At 42.6% G+C, this 24791-nt stretch overlaps 1 protein-coding gene across 2 annotated transcripts in view; it reads right to left on the bottom strand.

Moving 5' to 3' along the window:
* Fstl4 (follistatin like 4) overlaps positions 1-24791 on the bottom strand; it is a 401709-nt gene that overhangs the window by 212265 nt on the left and 164653 nt on the right. The gene's annotated exons all lie outside the window — the stretch shown is intronic.

Below are 24791 nucleotides of genomic sequence, written 5' to 3'. Positions count from 1 at the left end.
CTTGAGCCAACAAGACCAGAAACCTGTTCAAATCAGTGGCTTTTTTACCAAAGTGGCTCCCTCCTTACCCTCCTTCACTCTTTTTATTTATTTTGTGGCATTAGGCCAGGCTGTGTGCCAGGTACCTTAGGGGTCCCCAAGGGTGAGCAAGACCTGGCTCTCCCTCTCTCTGACCTGGTCATTCTGTAAGGTGATGGCTCACATACAGACACAACTCTGGTTGGGCCAGGCAAACAGCTAAGGGGGCCCAGGAGCTACTTTGTGGGGAAGTAAATGGGGTTGGGGGCAGAGTTCATGGAAGAGGTATGCACTATGAACCCCAAAGGCTGAGAGGAGGGTGCTTCCTCTGAGACACAGCAGGCCAGGGCTCCTTAACTTTCTGCATGTAGCATTCCCGTGTGTCAGGTATGAGACCTGATGGGAGTAGGAGTTTTTATCAGGGGTGGGAGGGAGAGGGTTAGGCAAGGTGTGATTCTAAGAGACTGAGAGAGCTAAGCAGAGAAACTGAAGTGTGTGATACTCTAGGCACCAGGGAGCCATGGCAGAGTCTAGAGAGGAAGTATACTCTTAAGTGTTCAGGATGGGGGTGGAAGGGCAGCCTAGGTGGGAAGAGTTGTCAGCCTTTTCCTCCAGGGACAACAGGGTTCTCCATGTCATACATCATTAGTCGTGCCACTAAAAGCCTTTCCCCTACTCAGCACTTTCCAGCACCATGTCGTTGTGTAGGTAAGAAGCCAGTACATTGCTTTGGGTGTCCCCTGCACCCAGACACACACCCATAAGAATCTCAGGAAAGCAGTGCCCAGAGCTCATAACCTAGAGGGCATGGCAGCTGGCCCAGTGGCTTTTTGGCACAAGGGCACTAATAAGTCAATGGAAAGTCAAACAAGTATCCCCAAACGACGTTATAGTTCTTTAGAGGAGTTCAGAGAATTAGACGATTGCTATGTGTCATTAATGGCAACAGATGGGAAGTTAAGACTTATTAAGAGATATCAAAATACAAACAATGAAAACATGAATGCAGATTTTATAGCCACAGAAATCTTTTGTTTTATGTTTTAATTAAATCTCCAAAACACTCAGCAAAACAGAATAGCCCTGATAGTAGACTCTGAGGCTTCTGCCATAGCTCCTGCCCCATGAGATTAAAATGTCTAAGGGAAAAAAAGAATCCTCCTTTTCTTGTTTTTAGTTAAGTCTGCTTTTCATCATTATGGATTTGAAAGGAAAAAAATCAGTTATCGGCAGATTAACTGCTTGATTCAATAACTCATTTAAATTCCTCCAGCCATGGCAAGCCAAGAAATATTGACTTTTTCTGGAATCGCAATAAACTAGAAGGTCAACATATCTGGGCGCAGTATAAAAGTGCAGATACTGAGCAGGGGCCTGTGAATCTCCTTTATCTGCTTTGCTAATTGTTGGCTTGTCACCTGTTACCGGGAAGGCTGGGCTCCAGGGCTCTGCAGCCTGCCCGTGGAGGATGACCACTGGTGAGCAGGAGGCGGGGGAGGAGCTGAAGGCAGAGTCTTGGTGGGAACCTTCCTCACAGGCTTCACTCTGCTGCCTTGCCACAGAGTGTGTTTGATGAGCAGGATTCTCCTGGGTTTTTTTGGAAATGGGTTACCCAAGAAAATGCTGACAGCTACTTGAAGAAATAAACATGGCTCTAAAAATACCAGCCTTTGTTTTTTTTTTTTTTTTCCCAGGATGGGGCAAGACACAAAGCATTGCCGTAAGATAACTGTTTTAGTAAACTTCCCTGTGCAGGCAGGATGGAAACCCACGATCACCCCTCTTTGAAGCAACAGAGCCTCCTCCCTGAGCCTCTGGCCTCCAGAGCCGGCTGTGGGCTTTTGCTCTGGCTGTGCCTATCCCCCCACTACTCTATCCCTCAGCTCCGACTGGCCTTTGAGTTCAAGTGTTCCCTCCCAGAGGGTCTGCTCCACATGCTGCCTTAGGAGGCCCCACAGGGGCTAGACTTAAAGTCCTTAAATGGCCCTGGGACACTCAGCTTTAAGAAATATAGTTTTTAGTGTCGATCTCTTTAACACAGATTCAGTGCCTCTGTTTCAACACCAGGTTAGGGGCTGGGGTGGTTGGGGTGGTGGGGCCCCCACATGCTCTAGTTTTGGGTAGGTGTATCTCCTTCGCCTCCTCCCGGGTGCAGGAGGGAGGTGGAAAGATGGCGGCGAGAAGTAGAGGTGCGTCCATGATGGTGTGCCTTTGGCAGTAAAGGGGACCAGAGTCCTGGAGAGTCAGAGCAGAGGGGGCTTCAGAGACCATCGAATTCAGCCAGGCTGTCAATCTAGAGCCCACTCGTCATGGACAGGGGAGTCTGCTCTACCTGATGCTCTCCTTTGAAATGCCCCATGTCCAGATTGTAGTGAATCTTTCTGAGGACCAGTGCCACGTGTGTGTGCATCCAATGCCCATGTCCCAGCTTGCAGGAGTGACTCCTGCCACCTCCCAGGGGCCATGCCCTAAGATGTCAGTGTTAAGAAAACACCTGTGCCAACAACCTGCGGCCACTGAATTCCTCAAGAGCCCTCAGGTTCTCTCCCATATGGAAATCAACTGTCGGCAAATATTTGATTCCTAATTATTTGCAATTAAGACAAAAGGAGTTCTACAGCCCTGCAAGCTCCCTTCACAAAGGCTGTTGACAGCAGGCCCCTGGGCAAGCTGAGAACCCCCATACAGGGGGCAGGCCCGGAATCTGATCCCTAGACACAGCAACATGCTGACCAACGGGGTGGTTTCCTCATTAAGCAAGCCCCTCGACACTAACCTCCTTCTTGTCATTAAAACAGAATGAATTCCCCACTCCTACCGGGAGGATGATAAAACAGTAATGGGAAAGGTAACCAAGTGAGACTGCGAGCAACTGCCTGCGGTGTTTATGAGGACGACCACGACGCATGAAAAGGATATAACGTGCTTAATTTATAGTCATAAAGAAAAGTCGTTTACCCAGGTTAAAAACTGATCATCTTGCCAAATAAGCTGCTTTTCAACACTAATTAAATTTACTGAACATGGGTAGAAATGGGAATGGTTACATTAAAGTGATGGAAGCCAGACTAACAGGTCCATTTGTACCAGTTGGTGCTCAAGATTCCCCCATGTGATTCAAATGAGCATCCTGGATAAGAGTGTCACAGATCGGGACTGCCAAGGCTCAGAGGACAGGTACAGGTGGCGTGGTCTAGCATATGCGGAAGGAAAGCCTGTGGACCCTGGAGAAGCCTGTTCAAGGAGGGTGAATCCTGAGATCTGTCCCTGTCAAGGTTTGGATCTGGAATATTCCCCAGAATCTCATGGGTTGAAGGCATGGTCCCCCCAGGCAGCAGGGTTCAAAGGCAGAGATTTTGGGAAGTGATTGGATCATGAGGGATCTGACTGCATCCGTAATGAATTCCTTGGAAGCTGAATGAACCAAGAGAATCTGAGCAGGTGGGGCATGGTTAGAGGAAGGAGGTCATGAGGATGTGCCCTCGAGGGCTCTCTCTTGTCTCTATTTGTGTCTCTGTCTGTCTGTCTCTCTGCTTCCTAGCAGCATGCACCTGCCATGCCCTTCCCACCATGGTGTTCTATGTCCCTTAGACCCAAAGCAATGGAGCCAGCCGACCATGGACGGAAACTATGAAACCACCAGTCCTCTGTAAGCTGTCCATGCCAGGGATTTTGAGTCATAACAATGAAACGCTGACTAACACAGACCCAGAAAGTGGGTTTTTATTCACCGAGAGAGGGAAGCCTCCTCTGCTGTCTCCTCACAGCGGGCCTCGTCTAAGAGCACAGCTGGATGAGTTCGCTCCCAAACTCTGATTCAGTCTCTAGCAGGTTCTTGGGCCCAAAAATAAATCCATGAGTGCTCCTTTCTCAGAGCTCATGCCCCAAAAATGACTCACGAAGAAATCTACGGTCAGAATGTTCCCTCCACGACTGGAGTTGAGACTTAATTTCCACTCATGACTTGATCACCTGATCAAGTCATGAGTGGGTTAATGCTGTTGTCATAGGAGCAAGGTAGTTAAAGGAGTGAGTTCCTGATGCCCAGGATGAGTTGGGCCTGATTTCTTCTCTGTCTCCACGGGTTTGCTTGCCTTCTTGCCATGACGAGGCACACAGAGGCCCCTGGCAGATGCTGGCACCAAGTTCTTGGATTTCTCCACCTCCGGAATCAAAAGCCAGAACCAAAATGAATTTCTATTGTTTATAATTTACCCAGTCTGTGGCATTCTGTTATGGCAGCGGAAAATGGAGTAAGACAAGGGAAACCCGTTAGCCTTTCTACTTTGGGATGCTAAAGGCCGGCTGGCATATTTTGTCCATACAACTTTTCAATGTCTAGCCTAAGTGTCAATGACAGCCCTACCTTCCCTCTGGCCAGGCCTTTGGAAGTACTGTACCTGGCGAGTGCCCACGCAAAGTAGCTGGGCATGACTCTTCACAACCTCGCTGCACCCAGGGAGGTGACAACTTGGTCACTGCTTTGGCAGAGCCCAAAGCAGGCCAACAGAAGCAGGACATGGACATGGAAGACCAGAGATAGCATGCACAGCACCAAGAACCTCAAGAATCTTATCTACCACCTTCCATGACCCTGCCTGCCACAGTAGCCATCTCAGGCTTCAATAGAAGGAGGTATCTATAAAGGAACCAAGTGGCCACCATGGGCAGATACAGTGTCTCATGTGGGTCATACACTTTACCTTCTATGACATACAAGAGACATGTAACCTTTACTTGAAACGCTAGAGCTGGGGACTTGCCTAGGAAGGGCTAAGTGTGTACAGAGATGTGCAGACATGTGGGGTGTGAGGTTCAGGGACTTCAGGTGATGGTCCCAACACTCCACCCTATACTACCCTATTCTCAGACATGCCTAAGATCTAGACAGAGAGTATTCCATCTTGTTTCCCTCAAGGTACAGTGCCTGCAGAACTTGGCAGAACGTGAATGTAGAATTTGGGTTTGTGTGAGGGCATGGCAGTAGTCCCTGTGTGCCAGTTCTCCATTCACCTATTCATTCAACAGGTCTTTTTTTTTTTTTGATGAATACCTACCATGCACCAGACCCAATCCTAGGTGCTATGTACACCAGACAGACTAGGATCCTGCCCTCAGGGCATTATAGTGTAGGAAGACATGCAAGAGAATAAACCAGCAAACAAATGAACAAGACAATATGGATTTGGCACAGGCCAGGAAGGAAGTAAATGGAAGCTGGCACAAGAGGAGACCTGGCCCAGAAAGCCTTCTCCAGGGCCAGCCTCGCTGGGCACAGCCAGGCTGCAGCAAGCTGAGATGACACTTCCACTTGCCCAGCTGTGCATCTGTCTCCCTGACACTCAGAACTCCCTGCTCTACTCCTGGCTGCAAGAGACCCACCCCCCCACACACACAATTTTATAATCCAGAAAGAAACCCTTGGCACCCCTCATGGCTGTAAGTGAGAAGAGAGCAGCCCTCCGTGCTGACCACAGGCCATCTTGGCTAGGGCTTCCACAATTCTCCAGATGTCTGGGTGCTGCTACTGCCTCAGGTCACCTCCACCCTGTAAGTTCTCATTGACACTCCAAAGCTGGGGAGAGAATCTAATCCTTCCTGAGGTCAAGTGCATGGCTTGAGGCAGAGAGGGCCGGGCTATAAAAATTACTATTTACAAAGACATGCCAATGACCAGACACTGTGCTTAGAACCCATCATCTCATCCTTATCACTGCCTTATGAAGTAGACACATAGGCCTTGCTCAGAATGTATTTGTGGCATAAATGTATGCCCGTTTTACAGATAAGGAAATATGAGAGGCCTATGTTAGATAGCATATAGGTGATAGAGCCTAGATTTGAATTTATCTTGATCCAAATCCCTCCTATTTGTGATAATCTGCTTGGTTGGAGATATAGCCCCTGCCTTTAAGGAACTCATGCTAGCAGGGTCCTAAATGCCACATTCCCAGCTTCTCCAACATTATGGTGCATGCAAACACCAGTTACCCTGGTTGTGCAATCTCTACTGCTCACATCTCTTTGAAATGCTGCTCTGAGGCCTATTTACCAATCACCCTGAGGGCTGCTGGTTTACAGTGCTACAGAAGGAAGTCCCGCTTGGATCTGTGCATATCACAGGCCAAAAACCATGCCTTGTCACTCATGGTCACCTGGACAGCAAGCATCCCACCAGCCCTGCCCCTGCCATTTTGTCTGAAACTGGACAGATGACAGCTGGAAAGACATGGTCTCCTGCAGTGACCACAGGTGACTTCAAATGCAATTAACAAGCACAGCCTGTAAGCTGAAACTCTTTTTTTTTTTTAGAGAGAGAGAGAGAGAATTTTAATATTTATTTTTTAGTTCTCGGCGGACACAACATCTTTGTTGGTATGTGGTGCTTAGGATCGAACCCGGGCCGCACGCATGCCAGGCGAGCGCGCTACCGCTTGAGCCACATCCCCAGCCCAAGAAACTCTTATTTGCTTCATGAAAATAGAAGTTTGACCAGCTCTGAAAGATACAACCAAATTCTCCAGATCCCAAAGCTATAGTTATCCATTGCTGGAAGGTAATGTAACCTGTCAGGTGGGTTGCTCACAGTTCCTAAGTCCAGGCCTCAAAATAAACCACAAAGACAAGGTTAGAAATGCATGGGACATGGAGGCCCATGGGACATCAGCAGGCCCCTCAATTCTGCCTCCAGAGTTTGTACCATATATGGAAACTAGAGAGGAATCAGGAATAAAAAAATGGGGGAAGGTTTCATGAAAATAGAAGGAAGAATGATGGAGTATGGGAAGTCAATGAAGGGGAAGGGATGTGAGATGGGAAAAGAGAGGAATGAAATTGACTAAATTGTGCATGTATGAATATTTACAGTGAATTCCAGTTTATGTATAATTATTATGCACCAATTAAAAAAAGTAAATAATAGAAGGAAGACCACTATAAGCTGAAGAGGACTAGGGTGAGGGAAAGGGGAGGTACGGGGAATTAAATGGAGCAAGTCATGATATATGAATGTATGAATATGTCACAATTAGCCTTGTTATTATGTATAACTATCATGTACTAATAAAAAGTTTAAAAAAATTTTAAAAAGGAGTTTGTATCTAACCAACTTCACAATGCACCAAAGCATACTTAGGTTCCTGCATAGTGTTCAGGGACTCTGGGCTGGGCTTTTGGAGGCGGTTATTCTGGTCACAGATGAAGCACAAGCACCAAGCACTAGTGCCACAGTAGCCTTTAAAAAACTTAAACTTGTGATAATACAGAGTGAGCCTGTGTCAAGCATTGGCCAACTGATTAATGAGAGAGGCCGCAGGAGGGAGAAGCAGGTTCAAAGGAGAATTTGAGGAGGGGAACAGGCTTTGGAGGAAGAAGCCTGGCGAGGTGAGACACTCAACCAGTGAATGACCTACAGCCCAAGAAAAGCATGCTCTTCGGGTTTTTTCCACCTGAATGAATCATTTATATCTTTACCCAAAACAAACATCTAAGTGAACATACCATGGCAAAGTCTGCACTTTAATCCATGGTGAACAGTGAGCTAGGATCAGTGTCTTATCCATATGATGCTTGGAGGACCTGCCACCTCACTGTGCCTTATTCCCACCATTTGGATAATTTTCTCAATCCCACCAAAGTGCCTACAGTGACAGATATCCCCCAGAAGGCTGCCAAGGACTCTCATCTTTCTCCCCTACCTGGGGCAACTCCTTCTTTTGGACCCCCCAGCCTCATAAAGAGACCACAAAGAGGGAGAAATGTGAGGCCCCAAGTCACTTAGCTGAACTCCAGAGGGACAGTGAGAATTCTCCTGGCAAAGGTGCCAAGGAGCAGAGAGGGGAGGAGGTGGGCCGGAGGCCTGCGTGCCACCTGACGTGAAGTACCCCTCACTGCTTCACCATGGCAGGTGCCATGTCAAAACTTGTCACGGAGTTCACCGTCACCCCAACTTGTCTCAAAGAACACCCAGTTACATTTAGCTATTCCCCCAGTTTTGTGCTCCCTGGGACTTGCTGCCTGCCTGATCTCAGCAAGTTCCCTACCCTCTTTTTTTCTGACTTAGAAATGAGGCCATATGGTCTGTCCCTTCCAGGATCGCTTTGAGGACTGAATGAGATAATTCATGGAAAGAGGTTGGCACGCAGCAAGTGCTCAATTCAGACATTCTGCATTAGTGAATGACTGAATAAACAGGACTGGAAAAGAAGGAGCCATTTGGTTCGGCCGATTCAAGTGTGGGTAGTTACTGTCTTCAGGAGGCCAGCCTTAATGGAAAGGCAAACACATTTATATTGAAAGTATCGACTGGTTTTTACAAGGTAGACTCCAAACAACAGGCCTCAAATATCCCAAAGGAATAAGTACCCTGCAATTTTTCCTGGAGCAGAGATTTTTTTTTGAACCATGCAAACTGCCCAGCTTCCAAACCGGGGGAGTCCGAAACCATGTACTTTCAGGACAAAGTGACCGGAACTGATTAATCATAGCACAAACCCTGCAGACTCCACTTGGAGCTTAAGGGTGGTATCAGAAAGTCACTGAGGCCCTTGATCTTATAGGGGAGCCCAGAGCACTTTGCAAAGGTGGCCTGCCCAGTTCTGACACTAAAATGTCTCTTAGGCGTCTCAGGCCCACGTTCTGGAGTCAGGCCCAAATGAGTCTCTTCCTTCGGGGAGCCCTCTGCAATTTTGTGCTCTCCCCCTCTACAATGTGGGACCACAGGAAGCCTCTGCACCACTTATTTCCAGAGCCTTCCTTTCAGTCCTCCCATAGGGGACTGTGTCCAAATGAAGGAGCTCCCAGAATTCTGGCCTAGGCCTTTCTCTGGCTGCTAGCTGGTGCTCAGTGCCCCTCAGGACCTGACATAGGGCCCTCTGCAGCTGGCTGAACTCCACAACCCCTCACAGCTCCAGGGCCTGGTGTGAGGTGGCTTCTGTAGATTCAGGGCCCGGGACCAGGCTCCATTTCTCATCCATTCAGAGCTTGACACAAGAACCTATCACAGAAGCAGCTATAGAAATCTCCAGGTGAAAGACTGAAACTGATGAAGGCAGAGACCCAGGAATGGCTGGTTGGAGATGTGAGTAATCCCAAATCAATGGTTTTAAAGAAACCGACAGGGCGGCAGGCTGAGAGAGAGACTGCAGAAGGTACTGGGTGGGAGACTAGAGACCTGGGAGGTACCAGGCCAGTCTCTTTCACATGTCAGCCGCAGTCTCCTCCCTGGTAACCTGACAGGGCTGCTCAGAGATCTCCTGAGACAGAGACAATCATCTGGCATCTCTGAACTTTGGGTGTATATCAGAGCATGCGTTTTAACTTGGATGTCTTTTGGCTATAAGAAAATTACAAAAAGTCGCTGCTTGCTTTTTCCCGACTGAGTTATCTCAACTGACTTTTATTTCAGAGAACTTCTTGGGAAGAAAAGCTGCATTAAAATGTGGTGTACAATAGGATTTTTGCCCTTGGGAGAGCTTCTTTTACAAAATGGCTTTGTTTTGGAGCACTTTCTCCAAATATATTCTTCTCCTGGAGTTTTTTTTTCTTTGCCTAAAAACCTCTCCAGCTTGCATCTGTCTTATACTCTGTCACCAGGCCCCTCATTTTTCCTTCAGGTACCAAGCTCCCTTGTCACTTTCTCTGGATCCTCGGGGCTCTCTCCATCTTCAAGCTGAGGAGACCAGATGTTGCCGTTCTCACTGCTTTACAAATGCCCTGTGATCTGGGCTCTTTCCGGCTTCTCCACCAACTAATGATACAAGGCCGTGACACCTCAGGCTGCCTCCAATTATTTCAAGGATAACTTGGGAGTCACTCAGCATGAGCCACAGTGATGCCTCCTGCCACTTTATCCCCTGAGACTTGGAGCCCAGCAAGGGATGCTGAATTCTTCCAGGTCCCCTTACCAGCTGTACAAGGGCTGCCCCCAAGTCTATACTTCGCCTTGGTTAGATCTTTTGACATAGAGATGCCTCACAATAATGACTTACTCTCCTCCTTGATTATACTTTTAAAGGAAGAAAAAAAAAGAAAAAGGGTGCTTAATTAAAATATCTAATATTATTAGCATATACACAAAATGACTATTGTCTATTCAATTGGGTGTCAATTATTCTTCTCAAAGGCCTGCCCTTTTCTCTCAGTGGGATTCTCAGTGTGATTCTCAGCCATAAAAACATGTGCCAAAAAATCTCAACACCCAGCTTAGTAATAATATCAAATAAATAATCACATTTCTTTTATTCTTAGCTCTAGTCTGGCTCACCTGCTGCTGAGGCCTCTCCAGTGAGGACTGAGGCTCTGGGAGGCTGGCTTTCCTGGGTGAATAGGTTGACTGGGTCTGCTCCTCCTCTGAGACCAGAAGAGCCCATGGAGACCTGGGAGGAGGAGGCTGCCTCCATGTGCCTCCACAGGGGCCTGGCAATCTGTCTACTTCTGCAAGAGCCCCACAGGGTCAGCCATGGCTCAGTTGGGTGCTACTTGTGAGACTACTATTGTCTTATGGTACTTAAGGGTCTCGTTCGTAAGCCTCCAAAAACAGAAAAATGGAAAATAACCATATGCTTCAGGAGGTCCAACTTCTAGAGAGAGGGAGAAGCAAGAGAATCGGAGCTTCTAGACGGAGGAACAGTGACAACTTAAACAGTGACAACCAGGTACCAACATTCCAAGAGAATCAAATACAGTACAAAGAGGGCTTTAAAGAGAAGTCTGATTTTTTTTTTTTGAAACAAAAAGAAAATCAGAGGAATTTCAAGAGAGAATGGTCACCACTGAGACCCAGATTAGCAACTTTCAAGATCAGTATAAGATATATCTCAAAATCCAGGGCACAAATAGAAATAAAAGGAGTCTTAAAATACAACAGTCAATCCAAGACAAAACTTCAAGGCAAGAGGAGTAGGAGAAAACTCCTAAACATGTCATCTTAGACAGCCAGTCCCAGAGTGTTTCCAATTTAAATCAGAAGACAGACAGGGATAGTCGTCGTCACCATCTTTATTCAACAAGGAAATACACTGAGACAAGAAAATGAAATAATCATTGACATTTGGGAAAGAAGGATAACTACCAGCTATCTCTTTCTGCTGATTATGTATCCATATACTTAGACAGCCAAGAGACTCTGGTGAAAAAAGATTAAAATCATAAGAGAATTATGATGAAGTAGTTGGACAGATGATAAATGTGTCAAAATTAATCATTCTTTCCACATTAGCAATAAATAATTAGAAATGGAAAGGGGGAAAATAGTCTGCCCATAAACATGGTAAAAACCATAAAATATTTATGAATAAATTCGGCCAGAGAGCCATAGGACCTGTATAAAGAAGACTATAAAACCTTACTGAAGGTCATAAAATAAAATTTGAACAAATGCAAAGACATTTCTTGAGTGGAAAGGCATCATCATAAATTTAGCGCAATCCTTTTGGAATTGTATAAAGTGATCTTAAACAGTTCATTTGAAAGGATAAGTGCCCTGAGATAATAAAAGAGAAAAGAAAAAGAAAAAAAAAGGCAGAATATCAAACCAGAAAGCTGCTGTGATCAAATCAATATGATATTGAGGGAGGAATACACAAATCAATGACTATAGACATGGCCATAAAATAGAAAAGAAGATCCAGAAGCAAATTCCAATGTATGTGAAAATTCTGTGGATGACAAGATTGAACATTTTTAAGGGCAAAAGATGACTGACTGATAAATGATACCGGGGCAACTTGCTATTTGTTTGGAATAAAATAACACTGGAATCCTATTTCACACCACATAAAAAAATTAAATTCAAACAACTATGCATGTTTGAATTTTTCTTATTAAACATCAAGTAGACAGAAAATAATATACACTTTGTGGGCAGAACAAGTATCACAGTACAATGAACAATCCTGTACTCATTCATCTATTTAAAAGAAAAAGAATAGTTTCATTTATTTTGAATTTTTCCCATTTGTCCCTCTCCTATTCTCTCATGTCCACTCAGAAGTAACCATTACCCTGAGTTTTCTGTTTGTTATTCTTTTTCTTTTCTTTGTAGTTTTATCTCACCCTCGTGTTTCTGTGCAGTACATTGATAGTTTTACGTTTTTGAACTCTGTATAAATGACTTATAATGTATGTACTCATCTGAGACTTAATTCTTTTGCTCTTATGCTAATGTTTTACCCACATATTTGCATAATCCGTAATTCATTCATTTCCACTCATGGCACCCACGGTATGCACTTATTATTATTTATTTATGTAGTCTGTACTAGGTTGTTTATTGCATTTTTATGTGCTCCTCTTTCCTTTGTTTTCTTATTTTGGATGAAATACTACATGTCATTCCCCCCGCCCTTCCACTCATTTAAAATTAAATACACTCTTTTTATTTTTCTCCTGTTTATACTATATATATAAAAAAGATATAATTAACCTAAAGTCTAAAGTTAGTATTTTTACCTTCCATACAAAGAAGCTCAGGACAAATAAATTTTAATCTCTCTTTTCTTGACCAAAATACATGACAATTATGTATATAAGTTCTATCTTTATTCCTCATAATTTTATATTTCAAATTACCTGAGTTAGGTTTATCTAAAATGTCTATTTTATTTATTTTTTGCAGTGTTGGGGATGAAGCACAAGGCCTTACATATGTTAGGCAAGTATTTATTCTACAACTGAAATATAGCCTTGGCCCCTTTGTCCATATATATATTTTTAATACCTTTATTTCACTTATTTATTTTTATTTGGTGCTGAGGATTGAACCCAGGGTCTTGCACATGCAAGGTGAGCGCTCTACTGCTGAGTCACAACCCCAGCCTCTTTGTCCATATTTTAAATAGGTTTTTACGCTGTGTAATTAACTCTGTGTTCACAAACTTGTTTCTTTCAACTTGATAAACATTTTGTTCTCCTGTTTTCTGTCTTCATGGGCTATCATTTCTTTGTAGGTAATTCACTTATCCACTTTGGATAATTTTAAGATCTTCTCTTTAGCTTTCTGCAGTTTCTCCATGATATAAGGTACATATTTATTTGCATTTATTCTGCTTCAAACTCATGGAGTTTCCTGAAAGGATTTATGTCTTTTATCAATTCTTGAAAATTCTTAGCCATCTTCCATTAAATATTGTCTCTATTCCACTATTTCTCTTCCTTTTGCCCCCTCAGGTATTCTGATTCAGCATATGTCACAAGTTCCCATTCTATCTCAATATTTCTTATTTCTTTCATATTTGCCCACCTTAGATAGTTCTGTGTTATATTCTGTATAATTTCTTCAAACCCATCTTTTGGCTTCTGAATCCCCTCTTCAGCTATTTCTAACCTATTGCTATACTCTAGCACTGAGTATTTGGAGTTTTGTCTCACTAAGTTCTATTTAGCCTTTTGTTTTAGTCAGCTTTTTCACTGCTGTGACTAAAGGACCCACAACTGTAAAGGAGGAAAAATTTATTTGAGGGCTCACAGTTTCAGAGGTCTCAGTCCACAGAAGGTGGGCTCCATTCCCTGGGTCTCCAGGTGAGGCAGAACATCATGGTGGAAGAATGTGACTGAGGGAAGTGGCTCACATCTTGATCAGAAAGCAGAGAGAGGTCTCCACTTGCCAAATACAAATACATACCTCAAAGCCATGCCCCAATTCCCACCTCCTCCAGTCACACCCTACCACTTCAGTTACCACTCAGTTAATCCCTATCAAGTGATTAATTCACTGATGAAGTTCAGACTTTTGCAACCCAATCGTTTCTCCTCTGAACCTTCTTGCATTTTCTCACATGTGTGCTTTTGAGGAACACCTCCTATCCAAACCATAACACCCCTGGTAAAGATGACTGCAGATTTGTATAACTCTAGATTTTTAATTATACTTTATATCTTTAAAAAATTAAAAATACATATTTTATATTCTGTATCATTTTTGTTCTTTATTATAGATTATGTAGCTTCTTTCATGAGACTTTTCTTCATGGTGCTTTGATTTTTTTTTTTAAAGAGCTCACATTTCCTGGAAATTAATCTGTGAGAAATGTTTGAGATATACTTTGAATAATGAGCCATATTTGATTGTGCCACAGACACCCCAAGGACTCCACCAGTCTTGGTTAAACTAAAATTTATGCTTGAGATTAGTTTGCATATGAGCTAAAATTTCAGGTGGAGATCAGCATATGGCTATAAATTATCCAGGGACTTTCTATGTGGTGCCATGATTTGAGATAAGTATATTTCCTTGCAGTCTCTTGAGAACGTATGTGTTTCTTTCTTACTCACCCTTACACTGGAGATGAAAACCTTTAGGGTCCCAGGTTTGTATGGGAGAGAGGAATTTCTACACATATCCACCTTGGAAGGACCTTAGGTATTGTCCTTGGTGCCCTGAGTCATAGAGGATATGCAAACTAAAGCTACAGTTCACCCAGTTGGCCAAGACCCTCAGCTTCAAGTCAACTGCTGCCTTACTTCTCAGGCTTCCTGATCTCACTTTCTTTTTTACCTTCCAAGTATTCCTTATTTTCTCACCAGCACAGCAATGCTTAAAAGGGTTTAAAAAAATATTTGTCTACCATATTGCCACAGGCAGAAATCAGACAGTGACTTTCAAAAATGGAATTCAATAATTAGAAAGCACTTGGAGAAGGTGCAAGGGTGTTATTTCCAACACACCACTCTTCAACCTTTTGAACAGGGGTTGGGAGCAGATCCTGGCACAAGAGAGCCTGGGGAAGGCTGGGTGATGGACAGATGGTCTATTTTAATTTTCCTGAGCCTACTTGCATGTTGCAAACAGATCTAGACTCTCCCATCACCAGGAACTTAACAAAAAGAAAACTAATAATGAGGTGTGGGGGATAAAAAGAAGAAACAAACGCCAATAACCTATGCTATCATCTTCCACCTCTAAACCCTGAGTAGGAGCCCTCAGCAGGAGTATTTTCCTTGATACCCAGATGTGGCTGAAAACAAACAGAAGGTCAGTAACTGACCCCTTTTGGACCACTTCTGATAAAAGAAATCAAAGACTGAGCTGAGTTTGAAGTACTTTCTAAATAGGATGTGTAATGTTCTAGAAGGCCCAGCAGTGGGGTCTGTGGCCTCTAATGTCATCTGGTCTCTAGTCCAGGTTGACCAGGGCAGGCTTGTTCTGATTGGTCCTTTTTCCTGAAGCAGCAGTATTAGAAAGTGGGGCTTCGCTTTCACTGAAAGCCTAAAAAGAGCCATTCTGTAGTAAGTATTGGCTCCATCTTAGAGTAGTACAATTAGATAACATTAAAAATAAAAATATTCTTCTAGGCAAGTCACATTAACCCCTGAAAATGATCTTAGATTCATGATAATATGCTTATCTACATAGGAATTACTTTTTTATTTCAAGGAGAGAAAATTCTGATAATGTTTTATCTTCAAAAACTCATAGTGAAGAGGAAAGTAGCAGGGCATGATAGTGATCAAGTAGGGGGTCAAGCCACCAAAAGGAAGGGACCATGTGGGAAGGTGGCTTAGCTGGGTTTTGGTAGGGAATTGAGATAGGAAGGTGGTGGCAAGCTGGGATGAGGGTCCACACTAGGAAGAATGAGGCAGCAGCCCTCTGGGGATTAGCTGATTATTTAGCATATGAGGGACCCAGCAATAAGTACATGTATTGATGACAATGGGAGCCAGGTTTCTCACTGAAGAAAAGTGACAAATGTGAGAAGAGGGAAATCCTAGCATGAAGCCTGTGGTTGGATTGACATTGGAGCTATTGTATGAATGTGCATTTACACACGTTTCTTATTGCTGTTCTCTAAAAAGATCTGCAAGCAGCAAAGCCCCAGTAGCAAGGGGCATATTTAACTCCAAGTCTCAATGTCTAAATAGAATTTACCACTAAAAGTTCTTCGAAGAAATGGCTTATTCTAGGGAGAGGCAGGGAAAGAATAAGAATAGCCTGGAACATCCTGTGCTGGAAAATAAGCAAGCACTTAAAGAATAATGCTGCCTAGCAAAGGATGCAGAACCAGTTTGAAGAAACTCCTGCTGGTCAAATCTGGGGCATTTTAAGCATAAGTGATGAGAGTTGCAGAGATTAGCTTTCTGTTTATGGAATCCATGAGTCCTGAGTCCACACTGATTTTTTAAAAAATGAAGAAATAAATGGGGAAGAGGGAAAACTCTTTTTTTTAATGGTGGAATTTCAATAAGTAAATATAGACTAAATGATGGAATTAGAAAACTTTCATCTAGTGATCACCATAGTATGCATCAATTCAGGCAAAACATAGCATGCATATTACCTAACATATAAATATGGTATTAAGTGTGTGTTAATTAGATTGTGTAGACGTTAAGGAGAAGAGAGAAAGAATGGGGCAGAAATATTAATTAATCTAGCACTAATACTTGCTAAAATTAGTGGGTGATAGTAAGAGTAAACAAAAGGATATTTATATAATCTCAAAGTATATCATTGCAAAACATTAATTTTAAAGAAAAATAGGGCAAACTTGCAGTGGAGAAAATGGGCAGATATCAGCTTATTCAAGTTATCAAAGGTAACGTTACTATTGATGTCACAGGTGGACATCAATTCTTACTTACTGAATTGCAGGAAGAAGAGCCTGTTGTTATTCCTATAATATCCTTGCCCATATCTATCGTCCTGCAGTTGTCACAGGGAAACATCAGACAAATTCAAATTGAGGGACATTAATGAACATTAATTAAATAGCTGGCATGTATCTTAAAAATGTGGAGGGCATGAAGGTCCAGGAAAAACTCAAAAACTGTTGCAGATTGAAGTGTGCAGAGGATGGGTGACAAGTAAGTGCAAAAGGTCCTCAGATTTGAATTTTCTTCTACAAAGGACATGCGAGAATAGTTGACGACACTTGGGTGGTATCTTTGAGTGAATGATTAATGGGAATTCTTTGTACTATTTTTGCAATTTCCCTGTAATATTGAAAATGCTGAAACATAGTAGGTTATCTAACATTTTATTGACATAAATCTATTTCTATCTAAGGTGTAGAGGTTTGTAAAAGTCTTGTTGTTCCCAAGATAATAATAAGAAAACATCAGATAAACTAAAAATCATACCTTTTTAAGATAGATAATAATGAAGGAATATGTATATCTAAGTGAACCAAATTCCAGAGAAGGCCAAGCCTTTAATTAAACTGACATAACTGACATAACTCTATCAGTTCAATATATATATTATAGATCTATTTATTTAATGAATACTTATCTATTGCTATATCTATTATCTATCTATTGATATATCTTTCATATATATGTATGAGTCTGCTTCTTCTTTTTCTCCCCTATACCTCATTAATAATTATTTATGTTATCATGAATCAAAGATTATTTTGTTGGGTTAATATGACTCGCCTATATATATATATGATAGATATGATAGATATATGGATTGATAAGCATATATATATATATATATATATCTTCTATATATCTATCATATACATATCTAGTATAAGACATCAAATCAATATTTAAGGTCAGTAAAACCCAAGGAAAATAATCACAAAGGAAATCATAAAGGCAAATGTCACCTGACCACTGAAAACCAAAGGTAATAAGAAAATGCAAGGAGAAGCCAGAGGAAAAGACATCTTGAAGGGAACAGCAATAAAAATGATGTTCTGCCAGGTATGGTGGCACACACCTGTAATCCCAGTGCTCAGGAGGCTGAGATAGGAGGATCATGAGTTCAAAGCCAGCCTTAGCAATTTAGTGAGACCCTGTCTCAAAAAAAAAAAAAAGATGTTTTGCTTCTCATTAGAAACAGAAGTCAAAGGACCATAGACTAAGCTGCTAAGAAGAAATAAAAATAGAAAAAAAATCAATATCATGAGGGAACGGCTGAAAGAAAAATAAAGGTAAGAAAAGAAATCATAAAATTAGAAAGGATATAATAGAGAAAATCAGCAAAACTAAGACCTTTTATGAATTTGTGAACTCTTAGCAAGACTGATCAAGGGGAAAATAAAGAAAATTACAAATTAAAATCATGAGTAAAAGAAAGAATCTTAGTATAGATACCAGAGATATGAAAAATTAATAGGTGATATAACGAACCTTATGTTAACACATCTGACAAATTAAACACAGTGGAAAATTCTGTGAAAATTAAATACAATGAAAAATTTGAAACAGGTCAAAAGTAATCATGAAATAGAAGGTTCAGTATGTTTGAGACACCAGTACTTTCTACTATGTATAGATTTAACACAATCTCAGTCATGATACAGCCAGACTTTCTGAAAAACAAAAACAAAAAACTAACAAGTGAATTCTAAGATTTTATGAAAATGCCCTGGAAATATGGAAATAAAATTTGTATTGACTATAAAAAAAATCTTGAGAAAGAACAAATTTGGATAACCAATGTTACTTTAGGAATTACTATAAAGCTACAATAAATAAGACCATGTGGTACTTGAGAAAGAGATCAGTGAGAACATCCAAGAATAGATTTGTACCATATGATCATTGAATATTTTAAAAAACAGCTTTATTGAAGTATAATTGACTAGCAAAAAAACTGCACTTATATAAATGAAATCACATAATACATGTTCATTTTGTCTGGCTTGTTTCACTCAGCATAATTACTTTGAGATTCATTCATGTTGCAGGTCAATCAATAGATTTTTTTTCTTTTTTAGCTTTACCAAAGTTTGCCACTTGTCAGCAGTTCATTCAATTTTAGGGCTGGATGCATCCTGCTATATAGATACATTACATTTACCTGATTGTTTGTGGACACTTGGGTTTTTTCTAACAATTTACAATTTCAGATTAAGTTGCTATGAACATTTATGCATGGACCTATGCTTTAATATCTCTTGGAGAAATACTTAGGAATAGAAATGGCTATATCATTTGGTAGTCGTATGTTTACTTTTTGAAGAAACTGCCAAACAACTTTCGAAAGTGGTTGTACCATTTTACTTGCCCATTAGCAGAATATACATGCTCATATGCTCATCTTTGCCAAAACTTGCTAGATTAGTCTATTAAATTTTACCCATTTTCATAGATGTATAGGAGAAGGCTGTTAAGGTTTTAATCAGTATATCTTTTTTCTTTTCTTTTCTTTTCTTTTGGTACTGGGGATTGAACTCAGGGGCACTTGACCACTGAGCTACACCCCCAGTCCCTTTTTATATTTTATTTAGAGACAGGGTCTCCCTGAGTTGCTTAGTGCCTTGCCATTGCTGAGGCTGGCTTTGAACTTGAGATCCTTCTGCCTCAGCTTCCCAAGTCACTGGGATTACAGGCATGTGCCACCATGCCCAGCTGTTTAATTAGTATTTCTTAAAAACTAATGATCTTGAAACATAATTTTTCAAGTGCTTATTTTCCACCTGTTTTGGCCAGCCACTGTGGGGACCAAAAGACCTGACAAATAACAATTAAAGAAGAAAAAGTTTATTTGGGGGCTCACAGTTTCACAGGTCTCAGTCCATAGAGGGCTGACTCTATTCCTCAGGGCTCAAAGTGAGGCAGAACATCAGGGTAGAAGTGTGTGGCAGAAGAAAGAAGCTGGGGACATGGCACCAGGAAGGAGGGAGAGAGAGAGAGAGAGAGAGAGAGAGAGAGAGAGAGAGAGAGAGAGAGAGAGCGAGTGCGCTCCAAGGGCACATCCCCATTGACCCACCTCTTCCAACCATATCCTACCTGCCTATAGTCACTACTCAGTTAATCCCTATCAGGGGATTAATTCATTAATTAGGTTAGGGCTGTCATAACCCAATCTTTTCACCTTTAGACTTTTTTGCCTTATTTCACACATGAACTTTTGGGGGACACCTCATACCTAAACCATAAAACCATCCATAGTTATTTCTCCGAGAGAAATAGGATTCTATATCCACAAAAGAACATGCACTAAAATAGTCACAGGAATTTTACGCATAGCAGTCCAAATGGAAACAAACCTAACATACATCAACAGGAACACCCCACAAACTGTGAGACACTCACACATTGGAATAGTACTCAGCTACATACAGGAACCAACACTGATTTACCCAACTACAATGACGAAACTCAGAAATGTTATGTTGAATGAAAAGCAGCAAGACACAAAATACTTCTTAACGTGTAGCTCCACTTACGTGAAGTTCAAGAACAGCTAAGCCTATGGTCCCGGATTCCATCGCTAGCGCCACAAATAAAGGGAAAAAAAAAAGCACCAAATCTAGTATAACAGAAACCAGAGTGTTGACTGGAAAGAGACCAGGCTCTAGGGTGAGGAAAAATGTTCCATATTATGACTGTAGACATTAGAAAGTCATCAAAAAAGATTTATGCAGTTCACTGTATATAAATGATACTTCAATTTTAGAATAATCCAGTTAGGCTTTACTTTTTTTTCATAACATACTTCAGATTAATCATCACAAAGGGAAATTTAAAAAATTTATTTTATTCCTCTTATCTATTCCTCCTGCATCCTAACCAGTCATCCAGGGCTTTACACCTACACCGGCTTGCTGACAGGCTCTGAGCCACCGTAGGTTTAGGGGCCACTGTGGGGGTCCTGTGCACATTTGTTATTTATTATATTATTTAATAATTTTTCCAAAAAAGTTATTATATTTTTACACATTTTTATACATTTATTATTAATTAATTAATTAATTCATTCATTCATTTCTATGGGATATTGAGGATAGAAGGAACCCAGTAAGTACCTCACACATGCAAGGCAAGAGTGCTACCACTGAGCCACAGTCCAGCCCCTAAATTCTCTGATTTTAAATAATGGTGCCTCCACTGCAGTGGGAACAAGAGGACAGCAGGAGCCTGATGTGGGCCAGAGTTGCTCAGTTGCTGAGGTGGTCCTAAAGCCAGCGGGTATCATAGAGCAGTGCTGAACTGACCCTCTGTTCTGGGACACAGCCAGGGCTGGCTCACAGATGCGTGACTGGTTCAGTAATTCAAGGCCTCGGTACTCAAAAGGGCCATGCGCCTGAGGGTTTCATGCCCTGAGGTTGTTGTCTTGAAATTCTTACTAATTCTGTTTGAATTTGGGTTTTATGAGAGAAGCTCGGCGGCATAGCGGAGAGTGTGCCAGGGGCTTGGAGCTTCAGCTCATGCGCAGTCCGGACCCTCGCTGCCTTCTCACCTCCGCCGTTGGCTGTGTGCCTGTTTCACTCTCCTCAATGCCCTGGTGACACTCCCCCCGACACACACACACACTCATCCTTCTGGCCCTCCACTTTAAACACCAATTGATCCGTTATGTCAGGAAAGAGGACCGAATTCTGTTACTGCCCTGGCAGGGGCTTGGGTGAGACAGTGGTTAGACTCACACCAACATGGCAAAGTAGGCAAGGTGGCACCATCTGTGTCCAGGCTGGTAATACCATACACATTGGTAGGAGCCTCAGGCTCATCTTCAAGTTAGGCTCCTGATGTCCTGGCACAGGGTTTCAAGCCCTTGGGTGTTGCCCATTTGCAATAAGCCCAAGGGACAGTGAGATTGGCTTTCTCACCCCTGGCTGGGGCCACACAGTTTTCCTCTACAGTGGGCCCCTACGTAGCCTGTCCTGGCTTGGCCACAATCAGGGAGACTCTCCTGCCTGCTCACCTCTTGCATGATCACAGGCCAGACAAGTGTGCATACCGGACTCGGGTTCCCTGTCCCCTAGCTCTCCACCTGCCCTTTTGGTAGACTACCCTCATCCTAGGAGGACACTGGCTCCAGCTGTGTGTAACTCTGGCAGGCTGCTCCAGGAAATGGAGACTTTTCTGACATTTATAAACTCTCTTTAGAAATGGTTCCTAAACATTGCTCTTGGGAGAATGACAAGTGGGCCCAGGCTGTAATTCCAAAGGGACAGCACTTTGGGCACAAAAATAGGGAGAAAGCACTACAAGGTCCTGTATGTAGGTGGACATTATGCTCACGCATTCATTCATTTAAATAAATTTTGGGCACTACTGCATGCTAGGCCCCATTCCTAGCAGTGAATGATAAATACAGTCTCCCTGACTTTATGGAGCTTATATTTGAGTGGAGGAGATAGACAGGAAGTGATAAATATCATGAAGAAAAAGAAAAATGGGAATGGGGATGGGGATTGGAGGGGAAAGGGCTATTTAGATAGAGTGATGGGGGCAGATCTCGGAGGAGGCAACCTCCCTGCAGGGTCCTGTGTGAAGTGAGGGAACAAAACCACAAGTCCCTGGGGGTGGGAGTGGGAAGAGAAAAAGAAGGGGGGTGGTGGCTGAAGACAAAAAAAAGAAAAGATCAGGTTTGTAGTTGAACAACTAGGAGAATGCTGTTTGCCATTCTCCGAAAAAGAAAAAAATGGGACAAGACTAGGATTGAGAAGAAAATGAAGATTTGGCCCAACCTCCTTAAGAATGAAATTCCAACTTGGTGTCTACGTGGGGGAGATCAAAGGCAGTTGGCCATGTGAGCCTGGAGTTCAGGAGAATGGGGTGGACTGGAGATGCAGATTTGGAAGCTTTGAAAGTTGTGTGACTAGAAGATGTCACTTAGGGACCGAGTGCAGGCAGAGAAGAGAGTGTTAACTTTAAAAATTACAATTGGACAATTATCAAGTGAAAATTTGTGAAATTTAACCCTTCTCCCTCTGCATTAGAAAATACATGTTTGATTTGAAAAGGACGTGTCATTTGGACCACTTGAAAAGGAAATCTTGTCAAATTTAATTTATTTATCCTTTATGAGCTATAAGTTGCTACAGCTTAGAAACGATGCCCAAGCTCCTCCCAGTGAGCTCACCGCACATATGGGGGCTCCAGTTTTGAAGCTTCATTTTTACTGTTCAGGGGAAACAGAAAGAGAGATTTCCATCATGACAGGTTGGAGCTGACCCTAGCTGACAAATTAACGGGTGACCTGTTTCCTGACCAGACATCCACCAGCAACACCTCCTACTCCCCTTCCCCACCTCTGATTTCCTAGAGGCAGCAGCCCCAGCCTGGCCCTCCTGACATTTGCAGCTTCTGTCTATATCAGCAGAAACTTCAGTCCTAAATACTTCCAGGCAGTATCTTGGGCTGTCCTGATTGCAGTGTGAGCCAAAGCATGCCTGTCTTCCACCCCCAGGGAGGCCTCCTGCCTTGCAATCTTGGTACCTCCTTGTGCCTCTGCCAAGAACCCTCAGATCATCATCCTTGTGGGGAAGATGGTCCATGTCCCTGTGATTTCAGGGTATGTCTCTGACCTGAGTCCTGCAGCAGCTCCAAGGCAGGTGGTATCCCCTGAACTTTCTAGCAGTGCAAAGTCAGGGCACACTGGAGCACCTGCTCAGAGTGATTCCACTACAGGTGGTTACCAGTGGAGACTCGGGAAATACAGGAGGCCAGATCAGGGAAGATTAGGGCTCAGTCATGTCAGAGCGGTGGAGTCATGTCAGAGCTTTCCTGGGGGACCTGGGGATTCATGAGAGTCACAGAGCTTGAAAGATACACAACCAGGAGGGATTGGTTTGCAGGTGGGGTTAAAAGAGGTGATATTTTTATTCAACACACTAGAGACAAGGAAATGACAATATTTCAGTGAGTTCTGTGTTCTCCCAGGAGTTGCTCAGATTATGATGTTTAGCATGTCCAGGGCACCTGGGTTTCCTCTGACTTCCCTGGATTTGCTGTCCTCTACCGTGCCCCTGCTGTTAATGCTCAGACACTGCAGGGGCAGATAATGGTGTCCCTCTGAAAGGCACTCTTGTTCCTCTAGGTCTGAAGTGTGGTTGGTCTGGACAGAAGCTGGCAGTGGACTCCATGGGCCACCTTCAGCTCAAAGCAAGCTGGGCTTGCTTCTAAACACCGTGCCAAGGAAAGAGGATGGCCTTTGGGGTCTAACGACACTGAGTTCTGCATGTGGAAAATCAGAGGATAAAACTTCCCCTGAGGCCAGTAGAGAGAAAAACACACAATCATGAACATAAAGCTCCTAGCACAGTCTCTGGCACACAGTGGGACAGAAAATGTGAAGTCTTTTTTCCCTTCCTACTAAACAGATGATTCAATTAAAAGAATATCTGTAAAAGAAAAAAATGAAACTTCTTTATGGGGCAAGATTTCTTACCTGTATCAGATTGTGGGCAAATTTTAGACAGTGGGTTAATCTACTTCAAGTGACTATTGATAGAAAAGATCCAATGAGTATCTATTATGTTCCAGATACTGTAAGTGCTTGATATATATCAGATTGTCTTCACAGGTGATTTTGTTAGCAACTTTGAAAACATTTTACTATATGATTTTTAATTGATAAATTTTTGTTGTATTAATTTTTTTTTAATGTTACCAAAAAAATTAGCTATCCACAGCTTGTCTCAGAAGCTGTTCACAACCAGTTTGGATACCTATCCCCAACCTGTTTGGATACCTGTCCCCAACCTGTTTGGATACCTGTCCCAGCTTGGATTTGTCCCTTAGCAGGAGACCCAGAACAAGGTGGTTAGACTCTGGCACACACAAGATGAGGCCATCCTCCAGGACTGAGGTTTGACAGGCCCACAGCAAGAGTTGTGCAGAGATGGCAAGGAGGAGCACAAGGGAAAGTCCTTGTGAATGTGAGTTAAATTTATTCAACAGGAAGCCTGGAAAAGTGACAGGGGACTTCTGTGAGGAATGAGTTAGGCCCAACTGACCTAAGATTCTCGTGACATCTGGGTCTTCACTGTTAGAAATCCATTTTTTTTTTTGAATAGCCTTCTGGGTTCTTCTCTCAAAGTATAAATGTGAACTTTTAAGGATTAATTAAATGATTCACTCATAGAATA

This window comes from Ictidomys tridecemlineatus, chromosome 1 (genome assembly GCF_052094955.1).
Source record: "Ictidomys tridecemlineatus isolate mIctTri1 chromosome 1, mIctTri1.hap1, whole genome shotgun sequence".
NCBI classification, from domain to species: domain Eukaryota; kingdom Metazoa; phylum Chordata; class Mammalia; order Rodentia; family Sciuridae; genus Ictidomys; species Ictidomys tridecemlineatus.
Note: the sequence above shows the minus strand (reverse complement) of the source record. Positions and strands in the feature narration are given on the sequence as shown.